This window comes from Thalassophryne amazonica, chromosome 8 (genome assembly GCF_902500255.1).
Source record: "Thalassophryne amazonica chromosome 8, fThaAma1.1, whole genome shotgun sequence".
Taxonomy (NCBI): Eukaryota; Metazoa; Chordata; class Actinopteri; order Batrachoidiformes; family Batrachoididae; genus Thalassophryne; species Thalassophryne amazonica.
The window spans coordinates 42759892-42785931 of NC_047110.1; the positions used below are offsets into that span (position 1 = coordinate 42759892).

The window sequence follows — 26040 nt, forward strand, 5'->3', positions numbered from 1 at the left end:
AGCAGACTGCAAATCTCTCTCTGTCTCGCTCCCCTCTAGAGATGTTCAGTAGTCTGTATCTTCCTTGTCTCTCACCTCTCTTCCCACTTCGATCCTCTTCTCTTGCCCCCCAGCTCTGATCTTCCCTCTGATCTGCTGTGGTCTCTGTCACAAAGAGCAGACTCTCAGCCTGGTAATTGCATGTCTGCTGGCCACCACACGCCTGTTGCTGTCAGTACAGCAGTGTGTGAGAGAGGTGAGAGCTGTGCCCTCTGACCTCTTGGGGCTTCAGTTCCCTTGCTGTGCTTCAGGTGTAAGCCCACAGGAAAGTGGCAGGAACAAAGGAGAGTATGATGTGGTGCATCATTGCATTTATGGAGTATGGGTTTTCTCGCATTTTGATTGTGTTTATCCGTAACCTTGAGTTTCATGTCTTGCCTCTAAGGCCACGTTGTGCATATACACATCTTCTCCAACCTAGCTACTGCTGATGCTTTGCTCTCCCTCACTAATCCTCTTCTCCCTTTCCCGTCTGCCCTTATCCAGAGCCTGAGCCCTTAATGAAACTGAGGGTCAGCGGCAGCGTGCGGCTAATTGGCCAAGTTTGCCCGGGGCTCCGACTGCCTGTGATTGAAGTGTTCAGTGAGGGCCCACTGTGCAGCTGCCACCGCACCCTCTTGTGTTCCACTCCAACAGTCAAGACATTCGCTGCATCCTTCCCTGCCTCCCCTTAGTGAGTAGTATCAAAACTTAATTTAATTTTTACTCATACTGCCAGTGCTTTTGTCTGGTTTTATTTCTTTGTGGACTCCCAACTGTCATGAGCATTATTTCATGTTTCTTCTTAACATTAATATTTGTGTTCCAATTAATCTTATTGGGTATATGTTTAATTTCTAGTCAGTATTTGAATATACTTAATATACAGTGGTATGTAAAAGTTTAGGCACCGCTGATGATTTTCCTTTCATTGATTGTTTGGATCAGCAATTTCAGTTACATAGATCATATAGCAGACAAACAGTGATATTTGAGAAGTGAAATGAAGTTTATAGGATTTACAGAAAGTGCACAATAATTATTTAAACAAAATTAGGCAGGTGCATAAATTTGGGCAAATCTGCTGATATTGACTGGAATCCATGTGACCCTCAACTTTAACAAGATTCCCAGTACCTGCACTAGCCACACAGCCACACATCATGATGGAACCACCTCAGAATTTTACTGTAGGTAGCAAGTGTTTATCTTGGAATGCTGTGGTCTTTTTCTGCCATGCATACCGCCCCTTATGTTCAAATAACTCAATTTTAGTTTCATCATTGTACAGCACCTTATTCCAAAATGAAGCTGGCGTGTCCAAATGTGCTTTCGCATACCTCAAGCAATTGTTTTGGCATATACGCAGAAAAGGCTTCCTCTGCATTACTCTCTCATCCAGCATCTCCTTGTACAAAGTGCGCTGTATAGTTGAACGATGCAACAAGATCATGTTGTAGGTCTGTGGAGCAGGTCTGTGGGTTAGCTATGACTGTTCTCACCATCCTTTGCTTCAGCTTATGAGATTTTTCTTGGCCTGCCACTTTGGGCCTTAGCTAGTACCGTCCCTGTGGTCTTCTATTTCCTCACTTTGTTCCTCACAGTGGAAGCTGACAGCTGAAATCTCTGAGATAGCTTTTTGTATCCTTCCCCTAAACCATGATGTTGAACAATCTTTGTTTTCAGGTCATTTGAGAGTTGTTTAGAGGGTCCAATGTTGTCACTCATTAGAAGCGATGCAAAGAGGAGAAACATTTGTAAACAGCCACCTTAAATACTCTTTCTCATGATTGGATTCACCTGTGTAAGGAGGTCAAGGGTCAGTGAGCTTACCAAATGAATTTTGTGTTCCAGTAATTAGTGCTAAATGTATTCAAATCAATAAAATGTCAAGGGTGCCCAAATTTATGCACCTGCCTAATTTTGTTTAAATAATTATTGCACACTTTCTGTAAATACTTCTCAAATATCAGTGTGTTCCTCTGCTATATGATATATTTAACTGAAATTTCTGATCCAGACAACCAATGATTTATAAAGGAAAATCATGAAAATTATCAGGGGTGACCAAACATTTGCATACAACTGTAAGACACAATCACTTAACAAATAAAATGTCATTACGATATAATGTTTTGTTTTTAGATAACGCATCTTAAAAACCTTTGAATGAATCTTGGAGACAGCTTTTTTTTTTTTTTTTTTAAATGTATTACTCACCATAGGATTTTTAGGCTGCTGTTATTTATAAAAGATGTAACACTTTCCAATATTAGTTAAAGCTCAAAATGAGTTTTCCCAGCTAATTTATATACCTTATTTTAAGACATTCTAACAAGTGAATTTTCACTTGTTCCACTGCTACATTTTTTTCAATATGAAAACAGGGTGTTTTTTTATTTAACTTGTAACAAGTAAAATTTTATTTTCCTGGAATTTTAGTTCGGTGTTTTTTGTCTGGAGTGTAATAAGACATTTTTGATTAGAAAGTAGACAAATATACTTGGTAAGATTTAGCATTTTTGCAGTGTGAGCTTCATTCTATATCCATTATTTTATCATAATTATTATTGTTCAGCTGTTTTCACTCCTTAGCTATTTATTTTCACAGTTGGCCACAGCTTTTTCTCACTTTCCGTGGTGTGTGTTGCCCTCGCACTCGTTCTCCTGTCTAACCGCAGTGGGACTCGGGCAATTACCACAGTCCCTTGTTGGCCTGTAGCCAGAAAAAACAACTTTCAGTCCTTATTTTTCTCATGGTGAGCCCAACATTCCCAGCCTTAGGCAAAATGTATGATACTATTTTGAGTTAATGTGGGGGGGGGGGGGGGGGGCTGGACGGACGAGATGAGGTTGGGGTGCCTTTAATTAGTTGATCCTAGAGTTTCTATTCGTTAACTCAGAGCTGGTTCCCATTGTTTGTCTGTTAGTACAACGGTTGAGGCAGCAGGGTGATAGCAAGCTCTGGGGAAAACACTGTGCAGGAAAGGTGCACAGTGTGGACGTAGAGCGGCTTTGCTACCCAGCGGATATTTGACCCTTTCACCTGGGAGATATACAGGCAAGTCTCAACCCCTGACATCTTCTGAGGGCCACAAGACACCAATAACAATGATGTTTGTTATTGTACACATAGAACTGGACCACTACTGAATACTGAACAGCCAACACTGCAGGTTGGGCTACAAACATTGGTTTCATTATAAGTCAAGACTTGGGCTACAACTTTGGAAAAGTTCTAACTTCTCAAAACATAATTTTAGAACCAACACAGGTCATTCCGTTTCAGTTCATCAAATGTCTCGCTCCTTACCAACTCTGAGATGGTAAGGTGGGATGGTAATATTTAATTTTAATTGATGAAGGTTTGTGTGTTCTCTCGGCCTTTTTCTGGCATTTTTTTGAGAGGTTATTTTTTAAATGGCAAAACAAAGAAATTTACTAGAGCTCAAAGGTTTTTTTGTGTGTGTGTGTGTGTGTCAGTATTTTGTACTATGACTCCAATGAATGTGGACTATCAAGTGTATAGGTCAACTTTAACATAGAATGCTATATCCCTGGATTTCCTCAAAAACTGATTGACCTCCAGCAGCAGTTTTGAAGCCCTGTTGAAATCATAATTTTAAAGGGTAGGGGTTGACAATTTAGGTATACTTTTTCATATATTAGGTGCAACATATTGTCAGAAATCAGGTGAATTGTTTCAGAGATATTAAAATAAAGGTCAAGACATTTTTATACAAATTAATTTTGATATTATGCAGGTATGACACTATAAACCTCATCCAAATTTATTTACTTTTAAAAGCAGTTTTGTGTTAAAGGCCATTTTTACTTAAACAACCTCAGTCAAATTTAAAATATTGAAGCATATGTTTTGCAAGTATCTTTATCAACTTAGTATTCAGAGATACTTATTAAAGAGAGGCAGAGGGAGCGAGAATGGGAGCGACATGGAATGCATTGCGATTGCTATGGACTGTGACGACAACTGCCAAGCAATGTCATCCTCCTCCAATCTGCCACTCCTAGGTCAGTGAGAACCAAAGGTCTTTTCCATACCATTGATTTAAAAGAAGCAGTCTGGTCCTCTCTTGATTCTCTGAGTTGTTAGCTTCCACTCGCATGTCAGTGAGTGTGACTGACTGAGAGGTGTCCTGAAAGAAATCTCGTGTTTGAAACGTGGTTCTGCATTACATTTTTATACCGCATATACGCTATATGACTGCCTGCACTGAACCATAACATTCGTACTGTGACAGTTAGGTACGCTATACATGTACCGTTCCACTGCTAACATCTGATGTAGATGTGCTATGTTCAGCCAGTAGCAGGTGTTCAGCCAGTAAAGGTGTCATAATTTCCTCAGTTGAAAGTGAATAGTAGATTAATTGTAATGCATTATTCATAACTGTTTGAACTGCTTCTGTGGTGTACTTTGAAAGAGCTTCTGGACTTTCTAGTTTATTTGACTCTACGTTACTGGTTGACAGGCAACTATTGTCAGATAATCTAAAACATAATCATCTGTTTGGTTAAGTCATAGCTTGTACCCTTTCTCTCACCTTTCCTCCAGTACGTCTTGCCTGCCAGCATGGCTGCTGGGGTTAAAGATAAACAAAATATATTTCATTTTAAATATATTGGCTACCCCAGGTGGTTTTTCATCTTGGGTTGGATTAATTGCACTTGGTTGGAGAGTTGCATTGCTCAAAGTACTTCAGCTGCAATTGTGATTCACAACAAGGCACATTAAGGATTCAGACTACTTATTTTGAGAATTATGTAAAGTGTTTTAACAGCAGCAGCTGAATCGAGAAGAACTTTTTATCCCTTTGTTGTTGCCACATTTTGATTGACATACGTAAAATTGTGTAAATGTCATGGTAATGATATGAATCTTGGTATCCATGAGGATTAGGAGGTGTCAGTCATTTCCCACATGGGGCTTCTACCTTGGCAGAATCCAAAAGCAAAAAGGAACTTTGAGATGGATTAAAGTCTACAAGACCAAATACAAGGACTGGCGTTTGTCTTTTGTCATTACGTGTTTGTGTTGTGGGATGTATAATATTCCTTCACCCTTACGGCACTTAGCTCATTGTCTTGTGTGTTACTTTTTGGCACTTTGGTTGTTATTTAGTGTAGTTGTCTGTAATTGTTTACCCTCTGTTTGCCCACACAAAATTGCTGCCTTGACTAATGCAACAAAACAAGAGCTGTTAAAGACATGCTAACATTACCTTTAACACAGTTGCTCAAAGCCAACAAAAAAGTAAAATATGTTTTGAAATAGTGTGTTTAGAATATTGCTGATGGCAATACTTTCGCTGTAACATTTTTGAAGTTGGTTCAGGTTAATCAAGTGAGGCGAAAGCTGTCCAACATCAAAAGTCCTTTCTGTGATATTTAAAATGACTCAGAATTTAACTGCATCCCCCAGAGAGGCGAGTGAATAATTCATTTTCCACACAGAATCAAAGTGACAATCCTTACTTGAATTCCTGTGATCTGTGGAAACTCTGAAATTGCCACAATAATTTACCAGATGACAATGAACTAGAGCACCATGTTGTCGTCGTGACCCAAAACTCATTGTTTTATTGAGGACAATGTGGACGGAGAGTCCACCTCTGATTGAAGAACCTTACCTCAGTCCTATTGTTTTCTTTTTGGTTGTTACCCACAGATAACCATTTATTCAAACACTCAGCAGTAATCAAATGTTTAATTCATGCCATCAATAGTTAATATTCATCAATACATGTACTGCATTGCTGGCATGAACTAAAACATTCAGAATATGAGAGAGTGAATTTAAAAAGCTGTCATTCCCCTGCAGACCTACCTGCCGGATAATAAAACAAATGGCTACTGCTGTTCTGTAACAGAGAAATGTTTTGCTCATTACTAACCTTTGTTTTGTTGCGATCACTACCGAGGATGCCAGGACGTTGCACTACCAAAATAATACAAAACACCTAGTTTCTGATTCGGCCTCAACCTCCTCAAAGCTTTCCCATCCCCAACAGGGTACTGCAGTTCTCCAATATTCCATCGCCCCCTGTGAATATCCAAGCTGTCATGGCCGACTGGGTTGAACATTTTCTTGCCAGGGCACAGTTGGAACAGATCCGGCCTCCGGGCCACATACACTGCTCCACGCCAACCCCTGCAAACAAGGCCTGCCCTGACCAACTGTCATCTAAATGCAATGTGCTTTAGATTGCCACAGTAGTCTTTTTGTACACACTTTGAGTGCTGTTCTTTAGGAATTTTGATAGTACAGTTTTGCAGTTTGCGTTGTGGGTTAGTAAGGTGAATGACTCCAGAAATGGTTTTACTGTTTTGAGATCTGTGTTGTTTGATTCCTCTATGTAAGAATCGTGTGTTGGTTGCAGGCATGTACTTTGTTTCAGTTGGGGGAGAAAAATGTGGTTATCGTTACAGATTATGGCTTGAGATCTTTTGGCTGAGTTAATCAATCGTCTGCACCTTTGTGCAGTTGGGGGGGCAGGGCTGAGGAATGTGACTGTTAGGTGTTATGGGAACATAAGCTAAACATCGAGCTCCACTTTAAAGACAGACTGCAGATGAGCCTTTCACAAGTTCATGTCATATCTGTAGACGTACAAATTTCCTCAATGATCTGCCAAGCTTTTGCAGGACTCACTGGAGCAGCAAGAACAGAAATCCGCACCCCCGCCCCAAGTCCCTGCTCACTTCAACTCAGCCTTCACTGGCAGCAGAGGATGATGGGAAACATCTGCAAAACTGTGTGTGTGTGTGTGGGGGGGGGGGTATACATACCAGATGAACAATTGTGTTTTCTTATTTTAGATTTATTTTTACAGGCCTTCTTTTCCATTGGCAACAGAGGAGTTCAATTATTCTAACACGGATCTCACAGAGGACTGGATTAAATATGAATTCAGATACAAATACAAACTCTTTTAGTGGCTAAAATAGCTCCAGGGTTGAGGCGTTGGAATAGATTTTCAGCACATTTTGGCAGATAAATGAACAGGAAAAGCTAAAAGAGGAGATAATGGTCTTCGTTTGCAGCTAAATTGTTTTCTGTGGTTGGCATGGAGGAAGTATAAAGATAGTCTGGTTGGCTTCGTTTTCCTATTTTTATCCAGTTTTTTGTGCAGGAACAATCATGTTTGCAAGCTAACAAGTATGACAAGAATAAGCGATGAGAGGAAGATCCAGCAGGTCCTCTGCAGTTGGCGGTGATGTGAGTGCATAGAGTCACATAGTCGTGTTTGCTTGGGCATGCAGAAGAATATAAATAATGAAATGAGCCAGTAATTGGTGGTTCTTGGTAATTAGGATCAAGCTGTCAGCTAGTGAAGTTGCCTCCGTCTGATGGTGTGGCAGCAAGGGCAGTAATTATTATTATTTTTGGGGGTTGTTGACACAACAGTAATCCCATTCTTACCCTGGATAGCAGAGATTATGTTTACTGGTCCAGTTTTTACAGATTCAGCCACACTAATTCTAAGGACACTGTTTATTTTTTTAAGCATTTGTGTTAATGCCTTTCTAGTAGTCTGCACTAAATCTCAAGACCTCTGGCCTTTGAATTTTCTGCTTCACGGCTATGTGAAGAGCTTGTCCATATTTTCATTAGTCAAACAGTTTGACTCCTTCCCTGCAAGCGGTGTGACTCCCACCCATAAACGGCATTATCAACCATCTCAGCAGGTTTTATAATATGTCTGTAATCCTGTCATTTCATTCATGGACACCACCAGGGTTATTCTGGGCCTGGAGCATATCTGTCTGCCTGTCTCTGCTCCTCCGTGTGAGAGATTGGTTTCCCCCAACTCCCTTCATGCTCTGCCGTGACAAGCACGACACATCACAAGTGTTCACTCAGTTTGTGTCAGTCTCACAGTGGAAATGGGCAGGTCAGACTTGATGATGTATAAACTTTGGCATTGCATGGCTTGGAACACCCCATGTAAACGTAGGATTCCTTTTTGTGCGTAATACCTTTCCCTTGCTGAAATGAGATTCTGTTCTTCTGACTCAGGGCAGCATTTGCCCTGTGAGTGGAACAAATCGGATGGCCTCAACAGCAAAGTATCCAGGTGACATTTTGCTTTCCTGTCATCATGCAAAACAATGAACCTGCATGCATTTGTATGAAAAACTGTGGAGTGCAATTACTGGAAAAGTAGAAGGGCCCATCTTTACGAGATGAGGGCAACTGAATAGAAGTTGAGCATTTTGACATGTACTGCAGCGCACAAAAGTGTAAATTGTTCTGATTTAAGCATATGGCAGCTCATTGGTGTGATGGACATTCAGATATATTGTAAGACAGTGAAAAAGACTTTTTAAGTAGCCTGTTTATGGTGAAGGCATTGTATTCATTTGATTAGAATCAAACATCCATTACATGAACAACATGTGGAGGTGCGGCTGGTAGATTGCAGCTCAGTGTAATAACAGTGTGTCTGCTGTAAATGAGCCAAGCAGAGAGCGGCTTCTTGTAGATATTAGTTTCCTTTGTAGGGTGCTCAGATCTGGTGATGTGGTTCGTGAGGAGTAATAAAGAAATATCTGTTTTTATTGTGCATTGGCGACAGCGTTATGTTTAGAGCCAGTATAAAGACCTGGAACATGACATAAAATGATATTATGGCCCATTAGGTGGAGGCCCCAGCTAAGCATCGCTAGCGGTAACCGAGGACTGTGGGTAATGGGGCCGCAGCACATTGTCTGTGATCTGTTCTTTCACTTTTCACTGATTGAATCGTCTACATCAATGGCACTTCATCTCCTGGGGAACCAGAGTAGACGAGGTGATTTTGGCTGAAGACGTCACTCTGTCAAATCTTGGAGATAAGAGTGAGACGGCAGAGGCGGGTGCCATTCTGTAATCTAAAGAAAGGTGATGTTCAGCTTTTGTAGCTGGGTTGGTGTGTTGAGCAGCCTGATCTCAAAGTAAATAGATATTTCAGTTTAACATAAAATTATCTAACTATAGATAACTAAATTATCTGTTGTTTACTTCAGTTGGATTTTTGACTTTTACAGCTCTAACCAATCCTCTCCGAATTCTCAGTCTCTGTTTGGATCGCCACAGAGCTGACCCTCTGCTCATTGGTGCTTTCCCCATGAGATGTCAGCAGCAAGAGCCAGAATCTCAAATCGGGTATAGCAGAAATCTCAACGTGCCCTCACCTTAGAACCAACTTCTGCTTAGCATATGGATGTCTTCAGTGGGTGAAAAATGATAAATTAGCATCCCAGGATTGTCTCCTGCGAGGCTCTGGTGCAACTAGAACCTCCCTGTAAACTCAGTTTCACTTTAATCTTTTGTCGTCAGCCTCCTTGCAGTTGTGTGATTGAATAGTCAAGCCACAGTTCATCTGCTGTTCTGCACAGCCAGCATGGGGGCTTGAAATCTGAAACAAGCAAAGAATTCCAGGCATGTTGAATGGAACCAGATGTGTTTGTGTTCAGCCAAATGGTACATGCATTGCATTTTTTTAACCATGCTTACACTGCAAATACTGGCACTCGTATTCATTATGGATGTGTGTGCCTGAGTGCATGTGGACCTAGTCACAGGAAGCTTGGGGGTCAGCCTGACTTTCATAAAAGTAGATGATATGATAAGAATCAAGATCAGTCTTTTCACCAGGAATGACCACTGCAGACTTGTTTGTATTTTCAGCACACACAGGGTGTAGCATCTCTCACTTCTTTCAGTAATGCTATAGGAATCACCCTGTCTGGCTGTCTGTGCATAAATACTGCAGGTGCAACTCCTCCTAATACATTTGACGAATTTCAATGGAAATTCACACAATGGTAGCATACCATAAGAAGATGTGCATGTAGGAAAATAATAAGAAGATGTGCATGTAGGAAAATAATTCTGGTCTGATGTCTTCAAGGGGAGATAATTGTTTTTTTTTTTTGTTTGTTTTTGTTTTTATTTATACATAATTGGCAAGCTGGATGGTCAGGAATTGCTGGACACACATGCACGGCTGAAAGAAGCAGTTCTGGTTTTTAGAAGGCTTTACTGTATTGGATAGCAGAGGTTGGTACACGAGTAAGCAGTCTAGAAAAAGCAGCAGTACAAAAATCATCAGGCAAAAAGGCGTGGTCGATGCAACAGGCAGGAGGTCAGGAACACACAATGAGGCAGGCAGGACTATGGAATGCAGGTACAGAGCTGGAATGAAGGCACGACAAACTGGTGATGGACATCGCACCCAGTGAGCTTATATAACCCCAGGTGATGATCAGCAAATCAGGAATGGGTGTGCATGGAAAGAACCAGAACAAGGGCGTGGCCAGAGAGAGGGAAACACCCACTACCAAGAACCTAGAGACAGACGAGAGATAGAGCCAGACAGAACCAAGCAGAAAAACCCAGCAAGAGAATAAACACGCAAAAACCAATGTAATAAGAAAAATAACAAACTGACCAGAGAAAAGAAATAAAAACAGATAACCAGACAAACCCTGACAATAATATGATGTTCACTCCATTAGTCCAGTTCCTCCTAATCATGTCATGGACTTCAGTGAAGCTTTGCACAGTGGTAGTTGTCATGACAATCCCTCAATGCTAAGGAAGATTGTCTCTTTGTTGATTCCTGGATGGGATGGTGGAATTCTACATCCAAGGTCATGTCTGTGGGATTGTTTAGCATGGGAATGTTGTTACATGCCAAGAAACGCAGTCTTTAACTTGTCTGATGATTGGGAAATCCCAGATGATCAGGGTCTGAAGCAGGGGCGCTGCAAGGGATTTTGAGCTCCATGAAAAGAAATCTTATTGGCCCCACATAGCCGGCCGCCAGGCTGGTGGAAAATTTTGATATCGTTTTACATAAAACTAGGCATTTTAATGATATTTTTGGCTATTGTTCCCATATTTGTGAAAAGATGAACATGATTTGACAGTTACTTGGTAGGGGAAGCACTGAAAATACATTGAAATTCATTTAGATTCAATTATTTGCTGCAAGACTGATTGTCTAGCCTGGCAAAAATGCATATATTAGGCTATGTAGTTGTTGCTATTTAATCTGATTTCCAGAAAATGTAAACATTTCTTTGATTGGATTGAGAGTAGTCACCCAGTCTACACACACTAGAAATGTTCTCTGTTCCTACTGCAAAGCAGGGGGATGAGAGCCTCAAACTACTGACAAAACATATTTCAGTAATACAGTAGCTGATGCTTTTTAAACCATTAAAATTGTTCTGAAAAAAATGCAGACTATATAAACCTTTTATTTCAGAACGATTTTTTTTTTCCATTCTTTGTTTTTTCTCCATAATAATTGAGTAATTCAACACACAGCTGCTCACCTCATTCCTCAGGGGGTACTGGGCTTGTTCAGGTGGGGACTGACAGACGTGCTGCTGCTGCTCTTGACGTGTCTGTTCAGAAAATGCAACATTTTTGAGCAGAGCAGCTTGCTCAACGTTTTCCTGCATTGATGATTTACCTAAAACAGCAGTGAAATGTATAATTCCAGACTTTTCTTCAGAAATATGAGCTAATATGGGGAGAAACGTGAGCTAGCTTATAAACTATGGGCAAATTTAGGAATAGACAACAAGCTAACATTCCAGAACTTTCCATCACATGAACCACTAACAGACCCACCTTGCCTATAAAACAGCTGGGTGGCATACTGTCAACCCTTTGCTTCTTTCTCCTGTCTGAGCTTTTTTGGTTCCTGAGTTCTGAGGCATCCTGGCATCTCCTCCTTCATTTGCTGTCCTTGAAATGCTTCTGCAGCTGTCTGACGGACCAGTTGGGCTAAACCATTTTACGCAAATAGAGAGGAAATGTTTCCAATTCAAATAAAACTTTGTGTTACCGATACATTGTAAATAATAAAATATATGTGTGATTGTAAGTTTATTACTGAGTGTCATATTATTTTGTCAGTTATATTATTGACAGGGGCTCTCTGGGCCATCATGGCTACAGTAGCAGCCATAAGGCACACAAGGTGCCCACTGTATTCCACCCCAACAGGCAATCTACTACTTCTTTCTTTTCCCAGGTGTCACAACACAAATGAGTGGTTATATCTTGACACCCAACAGAGGTAGTCGCACACCATATGAAGATGTCCACAAATGTAAATAATTCTGGTTTGACTTCTTTAAGGGATAATAATAGGCCTTTGGTTGTTTATTTATGTTATCAACACACCATTTGTTGATTACATGTACAGCATGTGCAACTTATATATATGTGTGTGTTTGGGGGGGGGGGGGTCACTTAGTAAACTTGCAGATCTCTACGTTAAATTTTAAGCTTTACATGTAGGACTAAACAGTCCTATCACCAAAGAAATGCACATCTCGGTCCACATTAAGATGTACAGTACTTGACAGTTTCTTCCACTTGTGTACAATGAATGAATTCCATGATTGGGAAAAATTGTAAGCTAATCTTCTGGTTTCATACATACGAGGGGCGATTGAGAAGGTTTAAGTCTGACCCCAAAAAAGCAGGACATGGTTCTCAATCTTTTGCATTCTCAGAAACCAACATTTCTCAGCATTGCACCCAGTGAGTGAAAACTTCACACATTCTCGAAGAATGTTGGTTTCTCAGAATGCAAAAGATGGAGAACCATGTCCTACTTTTTCTGGGCCAGGCTTAAAACTTCTCAGTGACCCTTTGTAGCATGGGCTTAGCAGTGCTAACTGTAGCTTGAACGGTCAGCAACACACAAAACCTTTCCAGAGTTGTTTCACTAAAAAACATTTCTCCTCCTGTGTGACTCTTCGATACCATGTTCATCAGCGAAGCCAAGATTATTCTGGAAGGAATGTCTGGCCAAGTGTGTGCATGTACTTGTTGCCTGAACATGTAGACCTGTGTTAGCCATCAACACAGGAAATGACTAGAATTTTGTTTGTAGTCCCGGTAGAGATTTTCATTACTCTTACAATCTCCGGAGATATGAGCTGACACACTTACCAGCCCCCTCTGCATTGTTGATGCTCTCTGCTCACCTACGGCTGCTCCCCACTCGGCCCCTCACTACCAAACGCCTGTTAGAATGCAGAGCAGGCGTCTATTAGCATAGAGTACGGGAGTGCCGGACGCCGCAGGGCACAAACTCCACCACTACCCTCACTTCTGCGCACCACAGTTGCTTGAAAAGGCTGAGAGGGCACATGTAATTGCATTTTCTTCTCCCTGTGCAGAAAGTCAAATGAAAGATGGTGGGGAGTTCTACGATTCTCCAACCTCATCCCCTCTTTCGTTTTTCTCACTCATTCTCTCTTCCCGCTTGCCTCAATACTCACCTCATTCCCCTCAAACCTCCCCTTCTTCTCCTTACTCTTCTCCTTGGTATGTCGAAATGTGTGGCATGCAGAGATGAAATTAATTGGATCGTAGCGTAAAAGTGTTCCGCCCCCCGTGGCGCTCTGCTGTGTGAGGTGTGCACTGTGTGAAGTGTTGGCGCGCATTCCAGAACTTGCTACAAAAAATGAGCGTGCGCTTCTGCCAGTTTGGTTTGTGCCAATCTGGATTCCTCTCCCCATCCTTCATACAGTCTTACATGGAAACAGCATCTTTGACAAAAATTAGGAATGCATTCCCCAACACACACACACACACACACACACACACACACACACACACACACACACACCTTTTTTTTTCCTTCAGTGCTTCCTGTCATACACAGTTTATGCAGCATTCAGAGCATCCAGGCAAAACTGTTATTGTGTGAACAGTGCGCACGCCACAGCAGCATGCTTGTGTTGGGTGTGGTTTTAAAAAGAAAAATCCCTCTGATATTATGACGTGTACTAATGCTGATGAAGTCTTTTCTCCAGTAGTGATCTCACCAAGTGGTTATATGAGAATGAGACCCGATATTTGGGTATTGGTCTGACAAATTTTAAATTTTGACATTTCTCATCTTTATAGCACCTGGACAATTTAGATTGTGTGTATGTGTAAATGCAGGTTTATGTAAGATAGAAAAGCTGAGGCTCCAGGCTACAATTGTTTCAGCTAAAAGTGTGGTAAAGGTTGTTTAAAATAAAAACAAAAAAGAATCAGGTCTTGTTCTTAATACTACCTCTGCTCAGAAGTGGCTGTTGGTTTATCTTGTATCCTGTCGGATCAGAGTTGTGTGACTGCGGCTTTTTGACTTCTCTTTTTGGCCTTCTCCCTCTCTTCTGCAGTCTGGCCTTGTCTGATTAATGACAGTTTGGAGCTAATGGTACAGAACCAGGATTTGTGTCCGTGGTGTTGTAACTGGACCAGTGCCGGCTCATTGCCCTTCTCTCTCTCTCTCTCTTTTGCTCTCTCGCTCGCTGTCTTTCTGGATCAGCTGAACGACAGCATGAGATGGTCGGTGAACTGCTCGGCTGTTGATTAGCATCCTTGCACTCCAGCTCATTCGTCTTCATCCCACGCTTTCTGCCTGAAGAACCAGGCTGCAGGCTGGCGGGGGAGCCGACTCACCTTCAGATGAGGCCACCAGACCTTGTCTCACCTTTCATCCCTCACAATCCCCTGTCTCCTCCTGTCCCTCCTCCTTCTACACTCTCACAAACAGACATGTTTTCCCTCTGTCTGTGCTGAAGGCTGGGCCGGCGAGTTGCGTGGCGAGCAGGGGGTCTTATATGTGGGATTGTGTTAATTAGAACAGGAGTCTGGAGATGAAAGCACACATCTACCACCACAACTCCCTCCACTTCTCCCTCTTTGTCCCTATTTCCACTTCTCCTTCTACTTCTCCTTTTTTCTCCTCCCACTTCACCTTTTTTTCCTTCCATTTCTCTCTTTCTTCTTCCACTTCTGCCTTTCTCCACATCTCTGGAGGTTGCTTCCACACAGCTTGCGTTGCCAGGTTTATGAAGGATGTCGTTGCCAGCTGTCTTTTTCATGGACGCCTGCCAACCTCTCCTGATATCTTCCATCCGTTGTCATTTCCGCACTTATTCCCAACTCTTTCTTTTTTTTCCCACCTCCTGTTTATGTATTAATGAACTTCTTGTTCTGAGCCGGCGTCTATTTTCCATAGTTGTCTCAGGGAGAGTATGCTTTTTGGACGAGGACGGGGGTTACGGAGCCTGCACTGGCACATTGGCGCAGCTGTACGTAACAAAGTTAGGCAAAGCAGAGCGCGCTGAGGTCGGCGGAGAGTCTGTGCCTGCCGTACCATGCCAGCTCTGCAATCTGAGAGTAGTGTGTGAAGAGAAAAACGCCCGCTCCATTTCTCTCTTGGCCTGGCGACATTTGTCTTTTTCAGTGGTTTGATAAAGGTCAGGAGAGCACAAACGGGCAAAGAGAGCTTTATATCTCATCTGAACAATGAGAATCCCAATCGATTGGCATCTTCCCCATGACTTTCTTCCATTTTCACCAGACCAAGCTCCTTTTTTGTACATGGAAGCAGCCCTACCGTACAGCTGTCAGTCCTGATTGAGTTCTTGGCACAGTGGGTGAATTGTAGCATGTTCCATTTGTGAGTTTTTGATATAAAAAGATATGGAAAGAAAATAAACCGTGAGGGTCGATGACTTTACATGCGAGTAAACGATTTAGAATTTTCTCTGTGTGGCTTAAAATCCTTGTGCATGTGTTCGAGGTGCTGAGTAGAACTGCCTTCACTTGGTTTGTGAGTGCTGTTAATCTCTCCTGCGCTTTATTTGACCCAAGCTCCACTATGAGTCGTCATATTAAGCCAAATGTAAAACAGATGTATGCCAAATAAAGACATGAAATCTTCTCTTGTGAAAATGAAACAATTCCTCCTGCATTGTGTTGCATGCCTCCTTCCAATGAGTCAGTGATTCTTTTGTTCACACTCTGGAACTTTCGCTACAAAGAATTTTGGATCCATAAATTAAGCTCACTTGACCTCTTAAGTCAATTTATCTGCATTGCTGGTCTTTTAGGAAGGACATCCTGAACAAGGCTAATTGTGCCTTTTAATCCACTTTCATACAGTCATGTCCGTAAGTATTTGGACAACACTTTTTTTTTTTTTTTTCCCTGTGGTTTTGCCTGTCTACACCACCACAACGGACTTTAAATGGAACGATGAATTAGGGAATAACCCTGTGGTGTCTGTTGATTTGCAGGTGTTCTTGCTGGTTATATGGTCGCAAAAAGAAGTTCTAAAACAGCTATTTGGGACACTTCACCGTAAAACTCCTTTTTGTGACAGTATAACCAGCATGAATGTCCGCAAATCAGACACAAGGGAGTTATTCCCATTCTAATTCAATTCCATCGTTTGTATGGTTTATTTTTCTGTAGGTAATTTGGTCTGCGAGGCTTACTGTTAAGATGAGGCATCGTTGCTCCAACAGCGGTCAGGGCGCGGAGTAATCCATCAAACGATACTTTTGTATGGTAGCTTAAATTTATCCATTTCTGTGGCGTCATTATCGTTTGTACGTGACCTTCTCTTATTCTCAGCTGACAGCGCTAACAGCTAGCAGCTTGCGCGGCTGGTGTTCTGTCAATTTGTGCGACTTGTCGCATAAATCCACAGTTCCGCTTTCCAACAATACTGTGCATGCCCGCAAAGTTGTGCGGAGGACAGCAGTGATATTTGACAGGAATGACACCTTGTCAGAACACCGGTCAGGGTGCAGAGTGGTTGAACATTTTGCCACCGTTACCCTGATATTATACAGTCTGAACTCTCACACAATTAACCAATCAGATTCGCGGAAAAAATGTAATTGGATTAGAATATGTGCTTGTAGTGTAATGGCCACTTAATTGCAATGAGATAATAAAAACTATCTCACCACTTACAAATTACAACCATTTGTATCCGGTTGTTAAGCGCTGACGTAACGCATCACGTGATAAATCTGTTTCCGGGTCCAAAGACCTCCAAGTTTACAATTAAAGTTACGTCTGTTTGATCCTTTTTAAGGATTTACAGTTTAAGTTTAGTTTGTGTTTACATTGTGCGCAAACTTCCGTCCCTCCCTTCTCCCCCTCCACCTCCGTTAACCGCATTCGTCTGGTTCTATGGTCAGAACACTTAATAAAACTTTTTTTTTTCTTTTACTTTACATATTTACATATTACATAAAACAAACGCAGTAACAACATCTATAAACCCAGTTAATATAGCCAGGAGAGTTTTAGGCACAATATACAAAGAGTTTTATGTTGTGATGTTAATACTGTTGTCCGTGTGCAGCGGTGTAAGTGCAGCCTGATCAGATCGTCTCAGTGCAGTTCTCAATGTTAATGACAGCGCGCCTTTTTTGTTTGGAGCCGGAAGTTGAAAATCACATGATGCGTTACGTCACACTTAACAACCGGATGCTTTAGCCCCTCTATTTTCAGAGTGCATAACGAAGTGGATAAACTAGATACAGCTGTATGCAAAAGTTTAGGCATCCTCGATACTTTTCAGGATTTTCCTTTATAAATCATTGGTTGTCTGGATCAGAAATTTGTTAAACATACCATATAGCAGACAAACACACTGATATTTGAGAAGTGAAATGAAGTTTCTAGTATTTACAGAAAGTGTGCAATAATTATTTAAACAAAATTCGGCAGGTGCATAAATTTAGGCACCCTTTTCATTTTATTGATTTGAATACATTAGCACTAATTATTGTAACACAAAATAGGTTTGGTAAGCTCATTGTACCTTGACCTCCTTACACAGGTGAATCCAATCATGAGAAAGGGTATTTAAGGTGGCCATTTGCAAATGTTTCCCCTCTTTCCATCTCTTCTAATGAGTGGCAACATGTGAGCCTCTAAACACCTCTCAAATGACCTGAAAACAAAGATTGTTCAACATCATGGTTTAGGGGAAGGATATAAAAAGCTATCTGAGATTTCAGCTGTCAGTTTCCACTGTGAGGAACACAGTGAGGTAATGGAAGACCACAGGCACAGTACTAGTTAAGGCCCGAAGTGGCAGGCCAACAAAAATCTCAGATAAGCTGAAGCGAAGGTTGGTGAGAACAGTCATAGTCAACCCACAGACCTGCTCCAAAGACCTATAACATGTTCTTGCTGCAGATAGTGTCTCTGTGCATTGTTCAACTATACAGTGCACTTTGCACAAAGAGATGCTGTATGATGCTGGAATGCAGAGGAAGCCTTTTCTGCGTACATGCCACAAACAGAGTCGCTTCTGGTATGCTAAAGCACATTTGGACCAACCAGCTTCATTTTGGAATAAGGTGCTGTTGACTGGTGAAACTAAAATTGAATTATTTGGACATAAGGGGTGGTATGCATGGCTGAAAAAGAACACAGCATTCCAAGAAAAACACTTGCTACCTACAGTAAAATTTGGAGGTGGTTCCATCATGCTGTGTGGCCAGTGCAGGGAATCGTTTTAAAGTTGAGGGTCACATGGATTCCAGTCAGTATCAGCAGATTCTTGAGAACAATGTTCATGAATCAGTGACAAAGTTGAACTTCCACCGGGGCTGGATCTTTCAACAAGACAATGACCCTAAACACTGCTCAAAATCTACTAAGGTATTCATCCAGAGGAATAAGTATAACGTTCTGTAATGGCCATCTCAGTCCCCAGACCTGAATATTATTAAAAATCTGTGGTGTAATTTTAAGCGGGCTGTCCATGCTCAGAAACCAACAAACCTGAGATGTTTTGTAAAGAAGAATTGTCCAAAATACCTTCAACCATAATCCGGACTCTCACTGGAAGCTATAGGAAGTGTTTAGAGGCTATTATTTCTGCAAAAGCAGGATCTACTAAATAATGATGTATTTTTTTCTGTTGGGGTGCCCAAATTTATGCACCTGCCTAATTTTGTTTAAAGAATTATTGCACAGTTTCTGTAAATCCTATAGACTTCATTTCACTTCTCAAATATCACTGTGTTTGTGTGCTATAGGATATATTTAATGAAATTGCTGATCCAAACAACCAATGATTTATAAAGGAAAATCATGAAAATCATCTGGGGTGCCCACACTTTTACATACAACTGTATGAGTATCATTATTAAACAGTCAATTTTATAGCCAGTATTCATTAGACAAGTCAAGCATGGTTACATGAATATTTTTCCAATTTACTTGATATATTGTTGACATCATTAAGCTCTTCCACAATTTCTTGGATAGTCACATGACTGAAAAGCCACCGAAAGCCGTCTGAATCTTCCGAATGGTGGAAGAGGTGAGCATGTCACAACATGTCCTGTGAGGCTTCAACGTGGTGGCACTTTTGTTCCGCCATCAGCTTCGTGCCCAAGCCATCGGCATGAATTTCGCTGCAACTCTTTTCATGGCAAAATCTTCTGTCACAGTGGAATGTGCCGAAAAAGTGCTGATGTCCACCTCTTCCGCAGTTTCTCGGATAGTCACACGATGGTCCCACATCACCACAGCGTTCACTTTGGAAATGATCTGGTCATTTCAGCATGTTGATGGCCGCCCGGAGCGCGGCGCGCTCTCCACCGTTGTGCGGCAGTCTTTAAACCGGTTGTACCGCTCCTTAATCTGTGTGATGCCCATAGCATCGTCACCGAAAGCCGTCTGAATAATCCGAATGGTTTCCACCTGGCTGTTGCCCAGTTTCTGGCAAAATTTGATGCAGTCGTGCTGCTCCAGTCGTTCTGCCATTTCCTTGCAAAGAAAATCCGACGAGAGATTACACCCATCCTCACACAAAGGCTGCTTACAAGCAAATGACGCAATCAACAGGCGTGAAAAAATTCACGCATGCGCACGAAGGTTCAAGGTTTGCTCATGCATGCACACGTCATTCAAATCCATCAGGTTTTTGAAAAAAATAAAAAGGTCCAATACTTTTCTAACAGACCTCGTAATTTAGTGTTTTATAGTAAATCTGTCTGAAGTAGGCTGTTATTACAAACTAAGTGATCGTGTGAAAAGGAGAAAACCACAAAGGCACCCATGACAACTCTGAAGGAGTTAAAGGCCTATGTGACTGTGATTGGAGAAACTGTGCACAATGTAATTTTTGTCTGTTCCATCTCCAGTTATGCAGTTGGCTGGTGAAGTGGGACAGAAAGAAGGGTTTTATTCTTTTATTCAGTTTTTTAAGATGGGAAATGTTAGCTATTTTGCAGGAAGGCACATGGGAGTCTCAAGGCTCAATTTGATGTTTTGTAATCTGAAAGTCTGTTCCACTCCACCATGAAGTGACTGCGGCTGATGAGGCAATTTTTGTCTATTGCCGAATGCACAGTTTCTCCAATCACAGTTACTCCAAAACCATAGAAGTCTAGAACTCCTTTAGGATGGTCTTAGTGGCTTTCATCACTAGTGTCCTGCACGGTCACTCTGTTTTTGGGAAAAGCCTACTCCAGACAAACTTACTATACTGACATATTGTTTGTCTTTATTAATAATTGATGTAAAGTGCAGCAACTTGGAAATGTTCATCTGTCCATGACTTCAAAAACAAAGTGGCTGCAGAAGTGATGATTTGTATATGTAACATCTCCAATTACTTATGGGCTCTGAAATTAGAGCGACTACATTCAAAAGTGGCTGAGAGTTTTAAATTGTGAATGCGATATTTTTGTTAAAGTTAACAATCTACAGTACACGTGCATATATTGCTTGTTTCATTTTCACACCACTGTGGTGAGGTACATAGGCAAAACCGCCAAAGTCCAAATACTTATGGACTTGGCTCTCACTGTTCAACTTTGTTATTTATGTTCCCATTTCTCTGTTATGTGCTTTGGTTTTTCCTTACACATCCCTCTAACCCTTCCTGTAGTATTCCACTCATGGGTGTGCAGGGTGATGGAGATTTAAATATGCCCTGTCGATGAACTACTTTGATAGTGTTGTTGGAGTGCACTAATTCCACCATCTGAGAATTCTGACTTCCTTTGTACAGTGAAGCTCCTTGGTGGCATTGAGACCTAGGATAGTGCCTACTCTCTGAGAAATAGGGGGACGGTGAGGGTGGGAGGGAGCATATCTCTGATCTTCTGCCTCTCTCTGAACCATCTGTCTGGTGCTGGCCCAGCACTCTGTGCTGTGCAGTATTAGCACTTACAAATATATATACATTTCTCACATCTAACTTGTGAGAGAAGTCATACCCTCACTGAGTTCTACATGCCATGTGATGGGATGTGAGAGCAGATTGGAACCATGCAAACTTGTGGAAGTGATGCCTTCTGTAGGTTTAGTGGTGGTGGTAGGCGTGTATTTTGGAGGGTGCTCACTTTTGGCATGCCGACCAAATTCAGCAGCAGGTTTGGCTGTGTGATCAGAGTTTGTAATGTATCCCAGACTGTTTAATGGTACAAACTTTTATACAGCAGCTTGATAACTCTGAAAGGGACATTAAAGGACCATATACCATATTTTCTAGAGTAGAAGTCACACCAGAGTATAAGTTGCACCGTTTTCCTATATTATTAGCGCTTGAGTGTGGGGTTTTTGTGCATTGTTGTTATACTTTTATTCTTGGCATTTAATCTTTCATTATTGCAGTTTATTTTGTTTAGTGCTTGGATTCCTGGGAAAGCCATACATAAATACTTATTATTAACATAATATCAGTTGCACCGCAAAATAAATCGTGGAACCTCCCAAACTAATAAAACAAACAAACAACGCAACTTAGCAGAAAATATGGTTGTAATCCTGCAATTGTAATCTTACAATAACTGTAAGATAGTTACAGTTAAGAACTACAAGAATAACTCTAATAACTGGTGAAATGGCAACAGGTAGGTTGTAAATGTAAAGAACAGCGTGGTCATGAAATGTTTTATAAAAATGTATTTAAAAAGGTTAATAAGCTACAAGCAAAATTAAGTGCTATTCTGTTAGGTCTATGAAATTCCAAATTAATTTAACTGGAGGTTGAGCCAGTATTTCTCAGTGATTGCATAACTAATGACTAATGACCAAACTTCATAAAGTTTCACTGTGAACCAGCCAACCAAAAAAATGACCAATATCAGAAATAAATGAACAAATAAATGCATTAATCCCAGTAACATAATTTATTGGTGTTATGTAAATACCTAAAAATTTCACACAACAAAATCATTATCTCACAACAACCGCAGTCGCACTGTAAGGTGTCATAGTACAAATTAAGCAAAGGACAAGGTGCAGTCTGATGTGTTGTAAATAGTCATAATTTACAGTACTGTGCAGATCTGTTAGACATGTTCATTGTGATAACTCTTAATTCAGAAAAATGTTGCTAAATATGTAAGATTTAGAAATATGAATATCTTAAATGTGTGGCTAAGTACTACTTCATACGAATTGCACTTCAGGTGCAGTTATTGGTGTAACTATCAAATCTGATATCTTTGATGAAACCTTTGATATGTGAACTAAGCTGCTAATGCCATTTGTATCATTTACGGATGCATCGTGTGGCTCAAGGAAATTAATAATAATACTACTAATAACTAACATTAAAATATCATAATGTTAGCCCAGATGGTATTATTTGACATTTCATGATTGGTTTCCTCCTGACCCACTGATCCAAAAATATACGTTTATTCAAATTGCAGTACTTAAAACGCTTTTAGTGGTGTGTGGGTATCTGTGTGTACGCACGCATCACGTGACCTACAAATAAAATCATCTCAACATACCAAGGAGCTGTTTGCTTCATGTTGAAATAGTTTCAAATATGGTGAAAGCAATCCCTGCGACAGACTAGCGTCCTGTCCTGGGTGTACCCCGCCTCACGCCCTATGACTGCTGGGATAGGCTCCAGCCCCCCGCGACCCTTAATTGGACTAAGCGGTAGAAGATGAATGAATGAATGAATGAAAGCAATCCATCACATTACACCGTCTTTTTTTTTAAATCAATCTGCAACTGTAACTGGAACCACAAACTGTAATCGCACCCTGTCGAGACTGATGCTAGTTATGGTGGTGGTTCCATTTTAATTATTCACAGCGCACAGTTCTAAGTGGGGCTGCGAATTATGATTATTTTCATTATCAATTAATGTTTTTTTTTTTTTGTTTTTTTTTTTTTTGATTACTCAAATAATTGTTTGGTCCAGGAAATGTCAGAAAATCATGAAAAATGTTGATCAGTGTTATCCAAAGTCCAAGATGAAGTCCTCAGATGTGTGGTTTATTACTCAACCCAAAGATATTCACATTAAAAATAATTAGAGCACTGCACACATAGAGCGCAAACCTCCACCAACACTAGTTTTCAATTCCACAAAAATTTTACCTTGGAAAATATTCTTAAGAGCAAAGTCCTATTAGAAATGGCTTTTCCTATGCTAACTTAGATGTGATTAAATATTAAGAGTATGTAGTTAGTTCAAGCACTTGAATCTAAGTGAATCTAAGAACATCTACGAACGCTCTCAGATATTAAAGAAATTTGATCTTTTTTGACACTTACGAATTTCTGAAAATTCGTTCTACGTTAAAGAAGGTTTTTCCTTTAACCGATGACCTTGAACATTTAATCAGTTCTTGCCTACGATATATGAAAAACTGTGGGCTCCAAGCTGTTCACAAACAAACAAAAAAAAACAGGGGCGAAAACATAGGCACCCTTGAGGAAATTAAACAATTAAAATATCTTTATTAATTGTGTGTGTGTATGTGTGTGTGTGTGTGTGTTTGCACATTGCGACACTGTGCCTTCATCAGGATGACTGAAGGTCAGGGCCAAGTTGAACATCAGATTGAAGTAAAGAAACCATAAAATAATAACACTTAAGATGCTGAAATCAGAGAATTTGGATATAAAAACACCCCTCAAAATTAAATGTAAAATCAGATGTTGCACAAAACAAAAATGACCCTTAAGAGAACTTTATTAGTTAATAGTAGGGCTGGGCAAATTAATGCAACAATTTTTTTTTAATTGCAGGTTAACGCAGTTTTATTTTATTTTTTTTTTAATCAGCAGAGTACTTTGAGTCTTAAATATCACCTAAATGCAGCACACACAGCTGATACCAGCAAATCATTCAGCTAACCACACTGTGCGCAAGGCTTCAGCAGTCTACGTTAGATGCCGCGTATGGGAGAACTATTGATAAACAAAGGCAAGAGAAGCTTGCAAATGCGACAGTGAAATGGACTGCTACAGACTGCAGTCGGTCTGAGAGACATTCTGAAAATTGCAACAAATGACAGCACCTATTAGATTCTGTTACAATGCACCATAAAGGAGAGGACTGCAAAAGCCACAACGTGTACCTGCTGTTGCTCTCACTGGACTACTGGACATCACTGGGTAATTTTACAGTGTAATTTAGTATATTTTGGTTTTTGTTTGTTTGTTTTTTTTCTTCTTGGCGGTGGGACAAAGCAGGTTGAGAAACTCACCCAGAGCAGACAGATGAGGGACTTCTTAAAAACCCCTTTAAAAAAAACCCATAACAAGTAACTTTCATCATAAGGAATTACATTTCCAGACATCATCTTCCCAAACAAGGTGTCATGTGGAGAACAGTTTTCATCTGTGATGCTGAATCATGGGAACAGGTCAGATTATGACTTTAATTCATCTGTGAGCCGGCTTCTAAAGTTTTAGCTTTTGTTGTTAGCTCCACGTCGTCTTCTCCATTTTTTGTAGAAGCGTTAACAGCGCTAGATACAGGCCTGGCATATTTACTACAGCATTTTTACGTGGTTTCACTGGATCTGTGCGAATGGAGACATTTCTTGAATGGAACACTTTTTGAAAATGAGAAAGAAAATGATTGTGTAGGAGAAGTTCAGTTTCAGTGTAGACAAGGCCTTAAAAACATGGGATGAAATTAAATTAAAATAATAAATCAGGAATTATATTCTTGGGGGTGCTGTGGGGGTGCTATGACAAATCCAGGGGGAGCTCTAGCGCCCCCTGGCACCGCCCATGCTTTTGTTCATATGGCAGAACATTTAAAATAAAATTGTGCTATACACTGCTTTTGAATTCATTTTTTGGATTTTGCGTATAACAATGTGATTAATTGCGATTAATTTCGGAAATCATGCGATTAAAATGTTTAATTGTTGCCCAGCTCTAGTTAATAGATTATAAAATTAAAATATGACTCTCTCTCTCGCTCTCTCTGTCTGTCTGTCTGTCTGTTCACCTTTATGCTTGTAGCACAGCTCCCATCAGTTCTGATGGTTTCCTTAACACCTCGCCCCTTTCACGTCTTAGTCATTTTACACAATAATTATGTATAGAATCAGATCAGGAAGTCAGCAGCCCTGTTAGTTTTGTTTTATTTATTTATTTTTGTGTACAGGATCACCATTGATTTTTTTTTTTTTTTTTTTTTAAATGTGAGAATAGTTTCACTTACAACAAAGGTAACACAGCCAAAAATTCTGCTGCGGTGATCAGCGCTCTGTGGTGACCCTTTAGTGTAGCCAGAAGAGGTGTACCCAAGCATTTGTAGTCAATGAGTGATCACCAGAGCAGTAGCTCTGCCCCTAGAGTCCATGTAGATGTGATTAATACTGCATCTCATAGAGGAAACACAAACTGGATCCTTGGCCAATGATAAACCAAACGTTCTGATTTGGAGTACCAAAGAACTTGGTACTTTGGCAGCAATAAACTAACTTTAACCAGACATTCTCGCACATGTATGTGGCTGAAACCGATTCCAGAGGAGAAAAGGGAACAAGAGTTGCGCAGTGAATTTGGGAAGAAGAGATGGAATTGTAACCCGGAAAGAGGTGGGGGGAGTTACGCGCGCAAAGTTTCTTTCGCAGAACTGCTGCTGGTGTGTTTACACGCTCAGCCTGACTCCTCGATGGAATGACAAAAGGATGATGGACACTTTCCCACCAAAACTCAAGCTCAGTCATCCTTCCGTGCGCAGCAGGACCCGGTGCTGACCAAGTCCTCAGGATGACGATCTGTCATCTGATTAACAAAAAGAAAAAAACAAATTGTCCTGTGATCGTTTGTCTGCAAAACAGAGCGAGAGATGGTGTGTGCACGAGCGACGTATGCACTTATCAGGAGTGCGCACTCACTCATTTAGGAGTGCATCTTAAAGAGCTTCCATCTTCATTCACGTT

General features: G+C 40.7%; 1 protein-coding gene across 2 annotated transcripts in view; it reads left to right on the forward strand.

The window, feature by feature from the left end:
• Positions 1–26040, forward strand: part of plxnb2b (plexin b2b) — a 391971-nt gene that overhangs the window by 105734 nt on the left and 260197 nt on the right. The window contains exon 2 of one of the 2 annotated variants that reach the window (XM_034176072.1): positions 526–712. The exons of the other annotated variant lie outside the window; for it this stretch is intronic. The gene's annotated coding sequence lies outside the window, so the exon portion shown is untranslated. The remainder of the gene's footprint in view (positions 1–525; positions 713–26040) is intronic. 2 annotated transcript variants of the gene reach the window in all.